Here is a 16,253-nt window from a genome sequence, read left to right as displayed (position 1 = left end):
TGAAGAAGCAGCAGAGAGAAACACTTAAAGAATGGCCATGACCTCCTTCCCCTAATTGCTTGAGGTAAGGGAAGATGAACTGAAGGAATGAAATTTAAACATGAAAAGGACAGTGGGAAGTGTCTTTGTTAATGTTTGTGATGTTTCAAATTACCCTAATTAATAATTAAAATTTATTTTATTTTAAAGTAAATGAAATTATTTGTCCCTAGTTGAATCTTTTTCATCCACAATGGTAATTGTTATCTCTCTGTCTTTATATTGATACATCAGTCTTCTCATCTTGTTCTCTCTCTCTTTTCCAATGAAGAGGGTGAGTGGCTGGATGAGCATTTGTTTGCCAGTGCTAACCTCTTGTAGATACCCAGAATACTTTTGTTAATTTAGGGTATAGGAAACACATACGTAGGGATAAATTATAACCTTTTCTTTGTCCACTTTTAGCGTTTTGATGAAAAAGGAAGGAGATGAAAGAGTCTTATGTTATTTTCACAATTGCAAAGAGAAGCATTAACCTGAGGAAGAAAGGCTAAATCCATTCTAATAAATGAGGATTTATGTCTGAAAGAGTGAAAAATGTTCAGAACAGTGGTACCCACTGTCATTTGAATGATCAAGATACACAATTCTCAGCAAGGTATGGTTATTATTCTGTACTACAATATGGTGTATATGAATTACTTAATATATATGACTATTAAAATATCAAATAAAAAATTTTGACACGAAAAAATTCTTACATAAAATTATTTTAATCAGCAGGTAATGGATTGAGGTGCTGAATTTTAAAATTAGTAGGATAATTATTTCTCTATTGAAAATTAATAGATAAAAATCAAAACATGCAACAGTCATACTGGAATGAATAAGTGGAGCAGTCCATGCAAAGTTAATAGGGATAATCTGTGTCTCAATCTATCCAGCTCAGAACTATATTACTCTTGGACTACAGCTTACAATAGCAAAATTGTAATTAAAATGTGATAGCATGAAATTGTCAATGAATATTCATAGTTAAAATGCTAGATATTTTTTTCTTTCTAGTTTTAAACATTATATTTCCTTTTTCCATCCAAATGCTACTTTCAAAAGGTATCCCATATTTCATTACTGCTTTAGTTACATAATTCAGTTTTGGAGCCATAATTAAAGGTAGGTTTCCTCATTTTGAGGTTGCTCAAGCATAAATTAAGAAGACTGATGTATTTTCTCTTACAGATGAATCAAAAGGAGATGCACATTTGAAATAAATAGAGACCAAGATTCATTCTTACAGAATATAGGAAAATGGTACTATAATTTGTATTTTGATAATATTTTAATCTACTTCTGTTAAAAGCTGGTTGAAAAGATGAGGCTTGATTTTTTATGTCGTTAGCTGAGGTCATTTCTGCAACCTGTTGACAATGTTTTTTACCAGTATAGTCTGAAACAAATTGAGGTCAGTGTACATTTTCTCACAGCCTTGCTCACAGATTTCTTCCATGAACTGCAGAAAGTTTCAATTTACTGAAGCACTGGAGTAGGTAAGATCCAATCAAAGTAAAAGCAAAATCAATAAATGCTCACCTCAGTGGGCTAAATAGTAGTGACATCAGTCAGGGGAAAAACTGTTTGCAGAGCCAAAATACAATTGTTCTGTACTGAGAAGAAAATGAAAATGAACCTATGTTATTGTATGACTTGTTTACTGATATGTATTTAAGATATTTGACAACTAGGATGGATTTTCTATGTTGGAGAGAAGTATATTTATGTGTTCAGGCAAACACACAGAAAGAATCCATGGGTGCTAGTTTGAGGTCAGTCCAAATTCTGCTAATTTTAGTAGCATATTTCTGATTGCTTTATCACCTAACATTTAATGGCTGATGTAAGTATATCATACATTTTAAAACATTATGATCAATAAATTATGAATAAAATACTCACGTAAACAGTTATGTGTTTAATTGGATATATGAGTCTAGTAAAAATTTTACATTCATAGAAATCAATTGTCTCTGTAAACAAAACTGCAAATAATTGTGTATGGTTATTTGGAAAAAAAGAAGCAACAGCCTCACACTTATTCATTTTTTGTGACAGCATTACAATTTACAGGATAAATGTTTTAAAAAGAATAAAACTGTCTTCTATAATTAACAGAATAGTGTTATGTGCATTCTTATACATAATTTTAATCTTGCTTTTAAGAAAAGTGATTTTATTTATTAACTGAGTGTCAGTTAAACTTCATTTTACTCAGTGCAGCTCTGTTGTGTCAGCATTCATGCAAATTATTTTTCACCTCTCCAGGAATTATTATAAGTCAGCATTAACTGTGATTTTCCTTTCACAGCTCTATCAACTATGAAGTTATTTTAAAATAAAAAATAAATAAATAAAAGAGCTTGTGTCTTTATTATTAAAGAAGGAAAGAAGTATATAATGTGATCATGCCTTGATGGAGTTTGCAATCTTGAAGAATGCAGGCCAGGCAAAAAGCAGAGCTAGGACCCTGAGCTTTAGCAGAGCAAACTTCTGGCTGCTCAGGGAACAGTTGAGTGGGATCCCCTGGGAAACTGTCCTTAAAGGCATGGGCACAGAACAAAGCTGGCAGCTCTTTAAGGACACTCTTCTGAGTGCAACAGCTCTACATCCCCCAGTAGACAAAGTCAAGCAGTGGAGGAAGATCTTTTTTGTGGCTGTGCAAGGACCTGCAGCTTAAACTGAGAGAAAAGAAGGAAAAATACAGAAAGTGGAAGGGTTGTGTAGCCTGGGAGGAATGCAATGCATGTAGATATATGACTAGGAAAGCCAAGGTGCAGATGGAGCTGAACCTGATGAGGGAAATGAAAGATAACAAGAAAGGGTTCTACAGGTACATAGGCAGGAAGAGACAGGTCAAGGGAAATGCTCCTCCTCTGATGAAAAGTAACAGGGAGCTGGCTTCCTCAGAAAGCTGAAGTACTCAATGAGTGCTTTGCCTCAGTCTTCACAGGTGGTCAAGTTTCCCATGTCTGCCAGGATTGTGAGCCTCTAGGTGAGGGTTTGGGGAATGGTTTCTGTCCCACTCTAATGGTGCAACAAGTCCAAGTCCTCTTCATGAAATTGAATATGTTTAAGTCAGTGGGGCTGGATGATATCCATCCTAGGGTTCAGAACAAGCTAGATACAGAAAACCTGACAAGAGCTGGCTTTTGTTTATTTGTGTGCGTCTGTGTATCATAGAATCATAGAACAGGCTGGGTTGAAAAAGACCACAATGATCATCTAGTTTCAACCTCCCTGCTATATGCAGGATTGCCAACCATTAGATGAGGCTGCCCAGAGCCATATCCAGCCTTTCCTTGAATGCCTCCAGGGATGGGGCATCCACAACCTCCTTGGGCAACCTGTTCCAGTGTGTCACCACCCTCTGTGTGAAAAACTTCCTTCTATTATCTAACCTAAACCTCCCCATCTCAGTTCAAAACCATTCCCCTTTGTTCTATCTGTATCCACCCTCATAAACTGCCTTCCCCCTCCTGTTTATATGCTCCTTTTAAGTACTGGAAGGCTGCAATGAGGTCTCCCCGGACCCTTCTCTTCTCCAAGCTAAACAAGTCCAGTTCCCTCAACTCTTCTTCATAGAAGGGGTGCTCCACCCCTCTAATCATTTTAAATGGCCCTCCTCTGGACCCATTACAAGAGCTCCATGTGCCTCCTGTACTGGAGACACCAGGCCTGGACGCAGTACTCAAGGGATGGCCATCAGGGCAAGGGAGATGATTATTTCTCTCTACTCTGCCATGGTGAGGCTCCATCTGGAGTAGTGCATCGAGGCCTGAGGTCCCCAGTACAGGAAGGATGAGAAGCTACCGGAGCAGGTCCAGAGAAGAGCCACAAAGATGAACTTGTTTGCAGACAAGTGTTCCACTTGGGTTCTGTATCACGTGTTTTCCACATAATTGGAAAAAACCCGCAGACCCTGGAGAGAATAGAGACAGAAGTAAGGCTGTAGTGAGTTCGGAGAGGAAAAATGCACTTTGAAGTGAGGAATGCCCTGCTGACACTACCTATCAAATCCACTACTGGCATTTTCCTTCTCCTTCTCCTACTCAGTGTTTTGTCTGTCTCTAAACGGTCGGTAAGTAATACTGAACTTGCTAAGGGAATTTATGCTTGCCGCTTACTAGGGTTATCTAAGTGGATGCCTCTGTGTGTGTGTTTGCAAAACAAAACTTGTAACTATGCTGCCTTGAATGTGTGCTTGCTTGCCCCTGCTCCTGAGACATCCTGTCTCTTGGACCAAAACATACCTTTAAGGAATGGTCTGATAGCAATAGAACCAGGGCAAATAATCTGTTCCAGTCCAAGTCATTCTATATTCTATGAACTATGCGTGATTATTATTATTTTTTTTCACATGATAAATAGATTATGCTCTTTCATCTAAAGGGCGAATTTGGCATGAATCTTACCTGAAACAAATACCATGGCTTGCTTAAAATGCTTTTTACTGTATCTGCTCAGAAAAATCAGGGAACAAAGTGGTTGCTGTCAGACTTCATTTATAGTAATGTTCTGACTTTCTTGGCAGTTTCTGAGCATTTGGATTAGAGGAATCAAGGCTTAAAGATCTATGGAAATCTAACATCTAGCTACTCTGGGTCAGGCTGGATAAGGGTTCATCAAGCTCAATGTACTCATTCTAAAATAGTTCAATAGTAGCTAATTAGGTAAAAAATACTATGAGGGAAAGAATGTGATAGTATTTCCCTGCATTCTCTCCCATCTGAAATATTTCTAATTCATCTTGTAAAGATATATACAGTGTGGATGAAAGAAATCTGTGTTTTGATATAGCACAATCAAAATATGAACATCTCCTGAGAAAATGCTATTGAACTTGTGTATGGCTAAACATAATTTAAAATTTTCCATATCTCTACAAACTAAATATTTCTCATCTCCTCTAAAAGCACCAAAAATGTAATTTTGGAGAACATCTTGGAGAATATTATCACACTGACATCACATTGATGACACTAACATATTAATTCATGAAAATTTACAATGTAATTAAAATAACAATTTTATATTATTTTTTTCTTGATATCCAGATATACCATGAAAATAATATTCGTAAACTAGTTCTACATTTATATATTATTATAATAAAATTATACTATGTTTCCTAATGAATTTAGCATATTTAGCATATTCAGCAACTCAAGAGATTTGAGACTTTTTAAATATTTAGAATTGATCATAAGATTGCACAGAAAGGATACTGAAATGTATTATGAAAGATCACTTGATTCTCTTTTATCAAAGATGGTATATAACTTGACTATTATAATCAGAGATAAATACATATTCAATTCTTTAAAAATCTATGATCTATTTGCTATTATCTTCCTGTTATTTACTGCCTTTATTACGAAGGTTTTTTTCAACATTTAACATAAATTTTTCTCCAGCAAAATAAGGACATCTAGTTATTGCCCTTTTCATTGTAGTTTCTGTAGTCTGCCAAATAAAATCAAACCAGTCTTTGATCTTTCCTCCTAAGGTGTATTTCAGTTATTGTTGTAATAGCTATCATTTTTTATCTTCTTTTTGGACTACAACTTTCATTCAAAACTGAAATTTAGGATAGAAAAAAATATAATCTGCATTTAAAGCACCTGGTTTCCTAAATGATGTTTTCATTTTTCATAAGAATCAACCTCCCTATGTTAATATATGGATCACTGTCATTCTCTAAATCTTTCGAGCTGTAGTGTTAATCATTTACTCAAGTTTAGCACAGTACTACTGTCAAGTGATGTTACCTTTATCTTGTGAACTTCAAAAAACAATTCTGTAATGTGTTTGCAAACTCTTTTAACTCGATTTCATTAAATTTGTTATCAACAATTTTAAAAATATTCTCTAAATTCTGCCAGCTAGCAGATATGAAAGTATTGAACAAAACTGCATTCAGACCAGAAAACCTACATATTAACCAATCACAATACTTACATAATTTCATTCAGCATTATTTTCAATCAGTATTGTAGATGTCTCAGAGGTAACTGTCTTTTCTCTGCTTGGATTTCGAGAATGTTGTATTAGCCACTGTAAGAGCTTTTTTAAAATCAATGCCATTGTTTCATTGTAATCTGCTAAACTAGTTATTCTATCAAAGAAGAATACTTGATGATCATGTCCTAATTTGTTAATGAGACATGAACATTTTAAAATAGCACACCAAAAATCAATGATTAATATAAAAGACATTGCAGGTAGAAACCAATTTATTCATAACAATTCTTCCTTCTGCCTTTGTCTTGTCATGCCACTTAAATATTGATAGCAGAAGTACGCAGACTTAATTTTTCAGTCACAGAACAGTCAGCTACATCATTGAAACACTTTCATAATATAAAATTCTACTACTTTTTTTTCTTTTTTTTTTTTTTGTCTTTTTTTTTTAATATTGTATAGGAACTGCTGAATCATAGCCTGAACCTCTGATTGATCACCTGACGTGAACAATGAGTCAGCCACAGCAGCACAGGTGAAGGCAATTCACCTGTGCTGCCGGAAGGGGTGGAGCCTGACTCCACCTCTCCTAGACCCATTTAAGAGCTGACTACCAGTGGGAAAGGATCTCTTTTGGAGATCTCTCTTTTGGAGCTTTGCAGTGAGACTGGAATGTGAATAAGCATTATATCTTTTCTCTTCTTGTTATTATAACCTGCTTTCCCAAGTTCTCTTATTTCATAACTGTTACATCTTTATATTCATTGTTTATACAAATATTTATATATGTACACATTTGCAAAATTCAGAATGATTTATGCTAAAAAATCTTTTGGAGAGCTAATGAGCTTAATCATGAAATATGAACTTGTACAGATTCATTCAATATCATAGTTACTATTTTCTTGTCACACAATGAATAAAAAAAAAGTAGTAATTTATGTTTGTTTACTCAAAGTCATTTTGACTTCTAACACACTTGGTAGTGTCCAGTCAGTACTAGTGCCTTTGTAACTTAACTCACAGACTTTCATTCTTCAAGGTTATAAGGGATAGTCACATGATTTGCTTATAGAGTATGATATTTAGCATACAACTTCAGTGCTATATCTCATTCCAGAAACATAAAGAAAACTAGTGAGAACTATTGGTGATAGGTGGGTGGTTGGACTGCATGATCTTATAGGTCTTTTCCAAACTTGGTGTTTCTGTGGTTCTGTGTAAAACTTATGGAGACTCAGAATGCTATTTTTTGAATGAAAGTTATATTTTATACAAAATAATTACTAAATTAAAAATCAGATCATCCAATTCATTGCTATGTTTAAATATATAAGATATCAGATTTAGTCACAAGAAGTTATATTTTATGTTATTCACAAACAGAATTTCTCATATAAATAAAAATGCTGGTTCCAAAACAACAACAACAAAAAAAAACGCAAACAAAAATGCAAATTAAAAAAAATGCAAACAAAAAACAAACCATCAGGTAAAAAGATTACATACTGTTTCAGGTCACTGCGGATTTTTTTTCCTTCTTTGGTACATTTCCTTTACCAAGGCATGTTTGATTAATTCTTGCAGAATATGTAATTTCTAAGTGTAGAACATATTCAGTTGCTAGAAACAACATTAGAAAGTAAAACAGGTTAGTGTTCACACTTTTTCAAGCGGGAAGATTTTGCTAGCTTAAATGTTTTTACAGTTATAAACCTTTCAGTGTCTTCCATTATCTTTGCTGTTATTGTTTTTACGGCTGTGCAGCAAGTATGTCATGACAAACACACTTAAGGTTATAGTCTTGAACACTGTTGTTTATAGTTTCTGTTCAGTGAGGAGGATTGCATCTGAGAAGCAAAAATGGTAAATTTGAGAAGTTTTTTTTTGTGGAACATTGCAAAATAAACATAAAACTAGCCAAAAGGCATGTTTAGAAAGATTCAGTGTTGGTTTTTTTTTGAATGCTACTTAACACAACTTGTATTTTACAACTGCATAATCCATCAAGCAAAAGTAATTTGCTCTTGTATTTTTAATAGATCTATGAAAGAACCCCCCAAAAAACAATAGAAATAAATAAATAAAAAGTTTTTGTATTAGAGTTAAACTATCATCTGTGTCCTCAGTTTTATTAGAACTTTATTTTCCAGACATTTATGATATAAATTAATGACAGGGTAAAACCTTGAAGCAGTGGCATCTTGGTTTTTTTTTGTATAATTAAGGTCAATCAGTTAATTTCTGGTTGATTGATGCCTTTTTTTCTGTAATATTTCAAACAATAGCAAATTAAATACTTGTCTTATTTCAGTCAGGCAAGTTCTAAAATATTATAAAATGTACCATTTTACTGGCGAATGGGGCTGTTGCATGACAGCTCGAGTATCTTGCTACAGCTGTGAGCTTAAACCTTGCTGTGGAGTGGCTTTGAAACTGAATTTAACAGACCTGTTTTGGGGCAAGAAAAAAGGAGGGAAAAGAATAAAAAGGTACTAAATGTATTGCCTATACGTTCCTACATAGATAATTCTTTGATGCTGCTAGCTTTATATTTTAGTGTGTGACAACCTTGACAAGCCAGGGACTGCCTCCTGAACTCTGTCTTCTCTAGGACGTGAACCTATCATTAAATAAGAGTTCCTGATAAAACTGCAAATCCCGTGTGACAATGGACCTCTTTTCAAGGTAACTTTTTTTAACTGATGTAAATTTACTTCTGGCTGACGTATGTGTTACTTAAGCTTATCTACCAAGAACTTCTTCTCTCCAGGGAGAAAATCACTTTAGGTTTATTCTGTCACTTATTTTTCAAGACAGATTCAAAGACTGTCCCAGAAGGTCACATTATTGCATTGCTTGAAATTAGCAATTTAAAATAGTTCTACAGGTAGTAGTATTTTCCCTAATCCACGTAGGTGATTCATCCTTTCATCACTGAAATGTATTATTTTCAGAGCAAGGTAGTCACACTGTATCAGATTAGCTCCTAAAATGGTCACCAAAAAGATAGTTAGGAGATGGCAGAAACAGAGCAGGTATATATAAAATTTCTTCCTAGTATTTTGTTAGCCTTCAATTAATTGCATGCTGATGTTGTTTTTTTTTCATTATGTATGAACTCAAAATGTATTTATTCTCCATGACTTACACTATCTGCATCTTAGAAACTGCAAATTCTATCTATGTATAATATCCCATAATGAGGAGTTGTACAAATCTGTTATCAGTTATAGTATGAAGAGTCTTTATTGTGCATTTTTTTCCACAAGATTTTGATTATTAAGATTTACTATATTTTTAGGACAATGGGGGAGAGTAGGGGCACAGCCTTAATAAAAAAGCCTTCCACCTTTTTATTCTTTCCTTAAAAGAGAAAGTACACAAGCAACTTTCTTCATGATACATGCTTCTGTGCAGAACACTTCTCTTCAAGACTGAAGTCCACTTAGTAGTTCTTATCACACAAGTCATCACAGAGGAAGTTGTCCAATTTTTAAAATCTTCATTAGCCTTCTTTAAACTATCTTCCAGGTATGCTTTTTACTTTTCAATAAAGGCCAGAATTATTCATTCTTTTCAAATGAAAGTAAATGAAAGTTTCACACAGTGGCATAAAGATATTCTTACTATTATTCCATATTTTCTAATATATTTGGGTTGTTGTTGTACCAACATTTTCCTTTTTAAAAATTCAAAAGCATATTTTCCTCCTAAGTGTTAATGAAAAGTTGGAATCCATTGTTTTATATAGGAAATTCAAATTATTTTCTTCATGTGCATCTCATAACTCTTACCTACATGTAATGTCATCTAGAATTTATTACCCAGTCACAAGGTTCCTAGCAGTGTCTACTTGGGTGACTGCACATTCAACATGAATCATTGGTTTTGACAGATACGAGTAGAAAAGGTAGAAGCCAACATGTCTACTGGAGTCTGAAAAAGTAATCTGAAAAACTACAGGAAAGAAATAAACCTTACACTTCAGCACAAAAGTGCTGAAGTTGGCACAATTTTTTTTGCACTTTTTTTTAGGTATTCAATTTACATTACATGCAGTTACCATTCCTACAGCACCACAACTGTATTCTCTGTTCTAGAGATGATGCCTAGGCATGAAATTAAGGATAGTTCCTGTAAAATTGTGTCTAGAAGAAACTGTACTCCTTACAGCCAAATCACAGAATTGTAGGGGCTGGAAAGGACCTCTGCAGATCACCTAGTTCAAACCCCTGTTGAACCAAGTTCACCAGAGCATTTTATACTGAAAAGCATCCAGACAGGTTTTGAATATCTCCAGAGAAAAGACTCCACAACTTCTCTGTGTTGCCTGTTTTGATGCTCTGTCACCTTCAAAGTAAAGAAGCTTTTTTTTCTCCTGGGATGCTTACCATCTGGCCCAAGTACATATTCAACCCCATGTGGGGTATTGGACTTGGTCTTCTCTTACAACAGGAGTGATTTTTCTCCCCAGACCCCTCCTTAGGAATTCAGGGACTTGGGAGGTGTGGGAGGCCTGACTGGTAATGCAGACTGAGACAAAGAACTCATTAAGTACCTCAACCTTCCACATGTTTGAAGAAATCAGCTCTTATACTTTTCTTTTTTTTTTTTTTCTCATCAGTCTGACCAACAGGTCTTTGCTCACCCATTCTGGTTTCCTGCCTCATCTGTCTAATTTTTTATTCTGGAAGATGGTGTGCTCTTATGCTCTCAGAAAGGCATACTTGAAATGCTTCTAGCTTTGTTCTGTTCCTTTGTCCATAAAGACAGTTTCCCATGGGTCTCATCCAAGAATCACTTATACCCAAAGTTTACTCTCTCAAAGTTCAGGGTCCTGATTCCATTTTATAAATCAGTCTCTGAGCATTATAAGGTAATTTCTGATATTCTGATTCTGATGTTCTATATTTTTTGTGGAATTTGTATTGACAGCAAGTTAGGCCTATCTCTTCCTGATGTTTCTCTAATATGGCATACGCTAAAGGTGTAGTAATACTTTTCAGGATTTAAGTCCTCTGACACTGAAATTAGGGAATAATTTTGTTTTTCTGTTTAATAATCCTGTTTCCTTGACTAAACTATCATTCTTTTGAGGAAAGGCTGAGCAAACTGGGTCTGTTCAGCCTTGAGAAAAGAATACTGAGAACTTTTTAATGTTTATAAATACCTTAAGTGCGGGAGGCAAAGGGATATGGCCAATCTCTTTTCAGCGGTTGAGGACTGGACAAGGGGAAACAGCCATAAACTTGAGCATAGGACGTTCCACACAAATACGCAAAGGAAGTTCTTTATGGTGAGGGTGATGGAGCACTGGGACAGGCTGTCCAAGTAGCTTGTGGATTCTCCTCTGGAGACATTAAAGACCCTCCTGGACGCCCACCTGTGCAGTCTGCTGTAGGGACCCTGCTTTGGCAGGGGGGTTGGACTCAATGATCTCTGGAGGTCCCTTCCAGCTCCTACAATTCTGTGATTCTGCAATTACTGAAGCTTGTCACGGGGACCACATACTCATCTTAATGGGTCATTGTTTACAGAATCATAGAATTGCTCAGGTTGGAAAAGACCTTAAAGATCGAGTGCAACAACAACCTAACCAAACTACCCTAAACTAACAACCCTCTGCTAAATCATATTCCTGAGCACCACATCCGAATGGTTCTTAAACACATTCAGGAAAGGTGACTCAACCATCTATCTGGGCAGCCTATTCCAGTGCTTAATGACCCTTTCTGTAAAGAAGTGTTTGCTGATATCCAACCTAAACTTAGACTGGTGAAACTTCAGGCCATTTACCCTCATCCTGTCACCTGTCACAAGTGAGAAGAGACCAATCCCACTCTTGCTGTAAGTACCTTTCAGGTTTTGGAAAAGAGCAACCAAGTCTCCCCTCAGCCTCCTCTTCCCCAGACTAAACAGCCCTAGATCCTTCAGTCACTCCTCGTTGGGCATGTTTTCACAAGCCTTGGTGCCCTTCTTTGGACCTGTTCCAGCACCTCAATGTCCTTTCTGGACATTCAAAACTGAAAACAACACTCAAAGTGAGGCCTCACCAGAGCTGTGTACAGGGGCAGGATTACTTTCCTAGTCCTGCTCACCACACCATTCCTGATACAAGCCAGGATGCCAATGACTTTCTTGGCCAACTGGGCACACAGCTGGCTCATGTTCAGCTGACTATCCATTAGTACACCAAGGTCCCTTTCCATCAGGTAGCTTTCCAGATGGAAAGGGACCTTAATGTACTGATGGAAAGTTGGCTGAGTAAGAGCCAGAAGTGCCCAGGTGGCCAATATCTCCTACAGTGAACTATAAAGCTCAAAAAGTTGGGACACAAACATTACACAGGAATTAAGGTTGAAGCTTTTCAGAACCTACTGAATTTACATTTTGATCAATATGAGGACTTTCTAACTGAATGTCTCCTCTAACCCTAACCCTATTTCTCAGAGACTAGGCAGACTACCTCTGCTATACTCACCACTTTTTAAGAAGTGCCTAAAAAAAGCCCCAAAAAACAGGTCAGGAAACTTCTTTTTTCCACCTTTTAATTATCATGCTGGAACACATATGGGAAACAGTAGTAATCAGTAAGAATTCAATAACGGAAGCCAGATTAACCATGCTTGCATTCTTCATTCTTCAGGAGACAAAAAGGACAGATCAGAAAGATATCTTCCTTCAAAGCTTCTTGTAGCCAGAGTGTTTAATTAAGGCCTTACATAAGGATAAAGAAATATAAACAGATAAGTAACAGCTACATATGCAAAATGACATAAAAAGGTTTTTCAGCTTGTAGGAAAGATCTAGAGGTTAAACTCTCATGGTGTCAATGGTTTACGGGCTGGTTTGGCCCGGTTCCATGATAAGCAGGTTGGCCATGAGCCAGCAGTGTGCCCTTGTGGCCAAGAGGGCCAATGGCATCCTGGGGTGCATTAAAAAGAGCGTGGCCAGCAGGTCGAGGGAGGTGATCCTCCCCCTCTACTCTGCCCTGGTGAGGCCTCATCTGGAGTACTGTGTCCAGTTCTGGGCTCCCCAGTACAAAAAAGACAGGGATCTCTTGGAAAGAGTCCAGTGGAGGGCCACAAAGATGGTGAAGGGCCTGGAGCCATCTCTCCTATGAGGAAAGGCTGAGTGATCTGGGTCTGTTCAGCCTTGAGAAAAGGAGACTGAGAGGGGACCTGATCCAGGTCTATAAATATCTAAGGTGTGGGGGGCAGAATGGCGAGGCCAGACTGTTTTCAGTGGTGAGTGGAGACAGGACAAGGGGAAACGGCTGGAAACTGCAGCATAGGAAGTTCTTCAGAAATGTGCGCTAAAGAACTTCTTTACAGTGAGGTGACGGAGCACTGGAACAGGCTGCCCAGGGAGTTGTGGAGTCTCCTTCTCTGGAGATGTTCAAGACCTGCTTGGATGCCTATTTCTGTGACCTGCTGTAGGGAACCTGCTTTGGCAGGGGGGTTGGACTCGATGATCTCTGGAGGTCCCTTCCAACCCCTACAATTCTGTGATTCTGTGAGTGGGGCGGAGGGATCCACGCCTCCAGAAAAAAAGCAGACGGGACCCCAAAATAATTAAAACAGCGGCAACGATCTGAGGAGAAACAAACTAATTTACTAAATATAGTATTGGAATGCAAGATAACACACTAAATACAATATAATCAGAATTGAAGCTAATAAATCAAATATGAGAGAGAGAATGTCCAAAAGGTGGATAGGCCTCACCACAATGCTGAGGTGAGATGCGCCGTCCAGTTGAGCAGTGGGGAGATGGGAGCAGCGCCCACGACGAAGGGCAGGCGAGAAAGTGCACATCAGGTGACCTTGCCAGGAGTTAAATTTCCTCTCCCTGACCACAAAGTCTCCTGGGGAATGTAGTTCTTCTTCTCTTCTGGGCAGGTACCCAGGACTCGAGCATTAACAGTTAAAGTCCCAGTGCCCCACATGATGTTATGATGTGGAATACCGAAAACCAAAAATCACAAAACCGTGACACATGGATTAATTTAAAGTGAAAAATCTCATAATTGCGATTGTCCTGAAATTGTCTTCAACACAGCAGTGAGAAGGATTGTTGTCCTGAGATCAGTTGATGCTATCAAACTTTTAGGGTAGAGCTGATCTCCAGTGTGTCTTAGATCAGCTGGAAACTGTTCTGTCTTATGCTACTTACCTGACATTCCTAAAAGTACTGGATAGGATTAGCAAGAGCACAGTGCACTCTAACTAAACCCTTTTCTACTCATTTTTTCATTGTTTACTGGTATGGGTGTGACTACAGTCACCTACTCTAATTTGGGATATGACCAGGTAATTTCAATAATTTAGCACACATAATTTTGAAACATATAACTATCTGTGATATGCCAAATGCATGAGATGAATGAATCCAAAATGATTATTCAATGTGTGACCACAATAACAAAAATCTGTTGTAGAAAAGTGTTTTCAGTCACATAGAATTACAGAATCTGAGGGGTTGGAAGGAGCCTCGGGAGATCATTTTGTCCAACCTCCTAGCTAAACAAGGTTCCCTAGAGTCTGTTACACAGGAAAGTGTCCAGACAGGCTCTGAGTATCTCCAGAGAATGAGTCTCCTCTGGGGAGCCTGGTCCAACGCTCAGGAACACTCAAGGAAGTTTTTCCTCATGTTCATGTGGAACTTTTCTATTTTTTATTCCAAACTTTTCAGTTTGTGCATGTTCACAATCACCCCTTACTCATGCCATCTTTTTTTGATGGTACACAAAATTGTCAGGGGTTAAGTACAGGAAGAGTAAAGTTTCATCAGCCTCTGATGAATACCTTGACACCTCATTGATAATTGCAGTCACTACCATCAAGCCCACGTATTAGTTTTACAAAAACAATGTCAAATATCCCATTAGTTTTATGTTTTGGTTCCTCTTTTTTATTTTTTTTTTTTATTATTTTTATTTTTTTTTTATTTTTTTTTTTTTTGTTTAATGTTTTAAGATTTTTTTTTTTAACTTTTTTATTAACAATATTGTATATTTTGCTAGGGCTGCTCAGACAATAATGCCTCTTGCTTTATTATGTTGGCCTATAACATCAGATGTGGATGTTGGTGCTATGGCAGTAGCTGAACCTTGCTACCAATATTGTTACTTTTTTTTTTTTTTTCCTGTGTGGCAGATGTCAGCAGAGGGGCACTATGACAAAATGGCAGCTGACGTGGAAGTGCATATGAACCAGAGTTATGCCACTGAATTCCTCCATGAAGAAAAAATTGCAGCAACTTCACCAAACATTCATCAGTGCTTGTTGAATGTTTATGGAGATCAAACAATGAATGTGAGTGATGTGTGGAAAATCAAACCCTGTAGCCTGTAAGGATATAGAGAAGGTATGTTTTATTGACAATTGTGCAAAAGCCCTGGTGTAAGGGGGATAATTCCTCCAAGCTTGCACACCATCTAGAAAAATCGTGGTACAGATATAGGCCAAACTAATACATACTCAATAGTTTCCTGGAATTCGGATACATATTCATTATACCCCAAAGCATGCAGACCCTCCCCTATTGCGCATGTGTAGTGGGTCATGGATTGAAGAATTTGTTGTCTTTTTCATGAAGGCTTCTGACCTTCCTTGCCATAACTCCTGACAGAGAAGGGGAGCATCCCCCAAACTAGTTTTATCTTACTCTGTGGACATTAATCACCTCCCTGCCAGATGTCTCAAATCTTATCAGCATGGCCTTCATCGCCCTCACTATCCCAGACCCTGTGCTGCTATCCCCCTTTCTCTAATGAGCTCCACATTCCTGCTTCTATAAACTATTCCTAACTATCCCCTTTTATCTCCCCCCCCCCCCTCTATTCTCAGTTACTGTGAAACCTTCTTTTTGCCTTTTACTTTTCCTTATGGGGTCCCTTTTCCACCTTTCAGTGAGCACAGTGAGGCAGCTGGTTCAGAAAAGTCTGAAAACACATTCAGGGGGTAAGATGAGAAAAAAACAAGTAGCTTAAAACAAACTCAATTATTTCAAATTGATAATTAAACTTAATCTGTTGCAATCAAGGTGGAAATAGAGGAACTCAGAAGAGGTATGCAGTATGTCCTTGCACTCTGCTGTTAATCTCTCAAATCTGCTAAGGACTCTGGTAAAACAAATAGTATTTCCCACTTGATATTTACAACAGTCCTTACATTAAGATGATAAAGATAGTCTACTTAGATTTCAGCTGCATGGGAATGCATGCAATGTACTTATTCATGCTATAGCAAAGT

The 16,253-nt window shown here is 37.2% G+C and overlaps 2 long non-coding RNA genes across 2 annotated transcripts in view; one reads left to right on the top strand and one right to left on the bottom strand.

Annotated features, from left to right (window-relative positions):
* LOC128092130 (uncharacterized) overlaps positions 1–16,253 on the bottom strand; it is a 176,734-nt gene that overhangs the window by 48,492 nt on the left and 111,989 nt on the right. The window lies entirely within an intron of this gene.
* On the top strand, positions 8,557–15,343 carry LOC128092139 (uncharacterized). The gene is made up of 3 exons (XR_008211654.1): positions 8,557–8,682; positions 9,369–9,528; positions 15,156–15,343. It is a non-coding gene; the product is annotated as an uncharacterized LOC128092139 (long non-coding RNA).

Source organism: Tympanuchus pallidicinctus, unplaced genomic scaffold, assembly GCF_026119805.1.
Source record: "Tympanuchus pallidicinctus isolate F22 unplaced genomic scaffold, pur_lepc_1.0 scaffold6, whole genome shotgun sequence".
In the NCBI taxonomy this organism is placed as follows: domain Eukaryota; kingdom Metazoa; phylum Chordata; class Aves; order Galliformes; family Phasianidae; genus Tympanuchus; species Tympanuchus pallidicinctus.
Note: the sequence above shows the minus strand (reverse complement) of the source record. Positions and strands in the feature narration are given on the sequence as shown.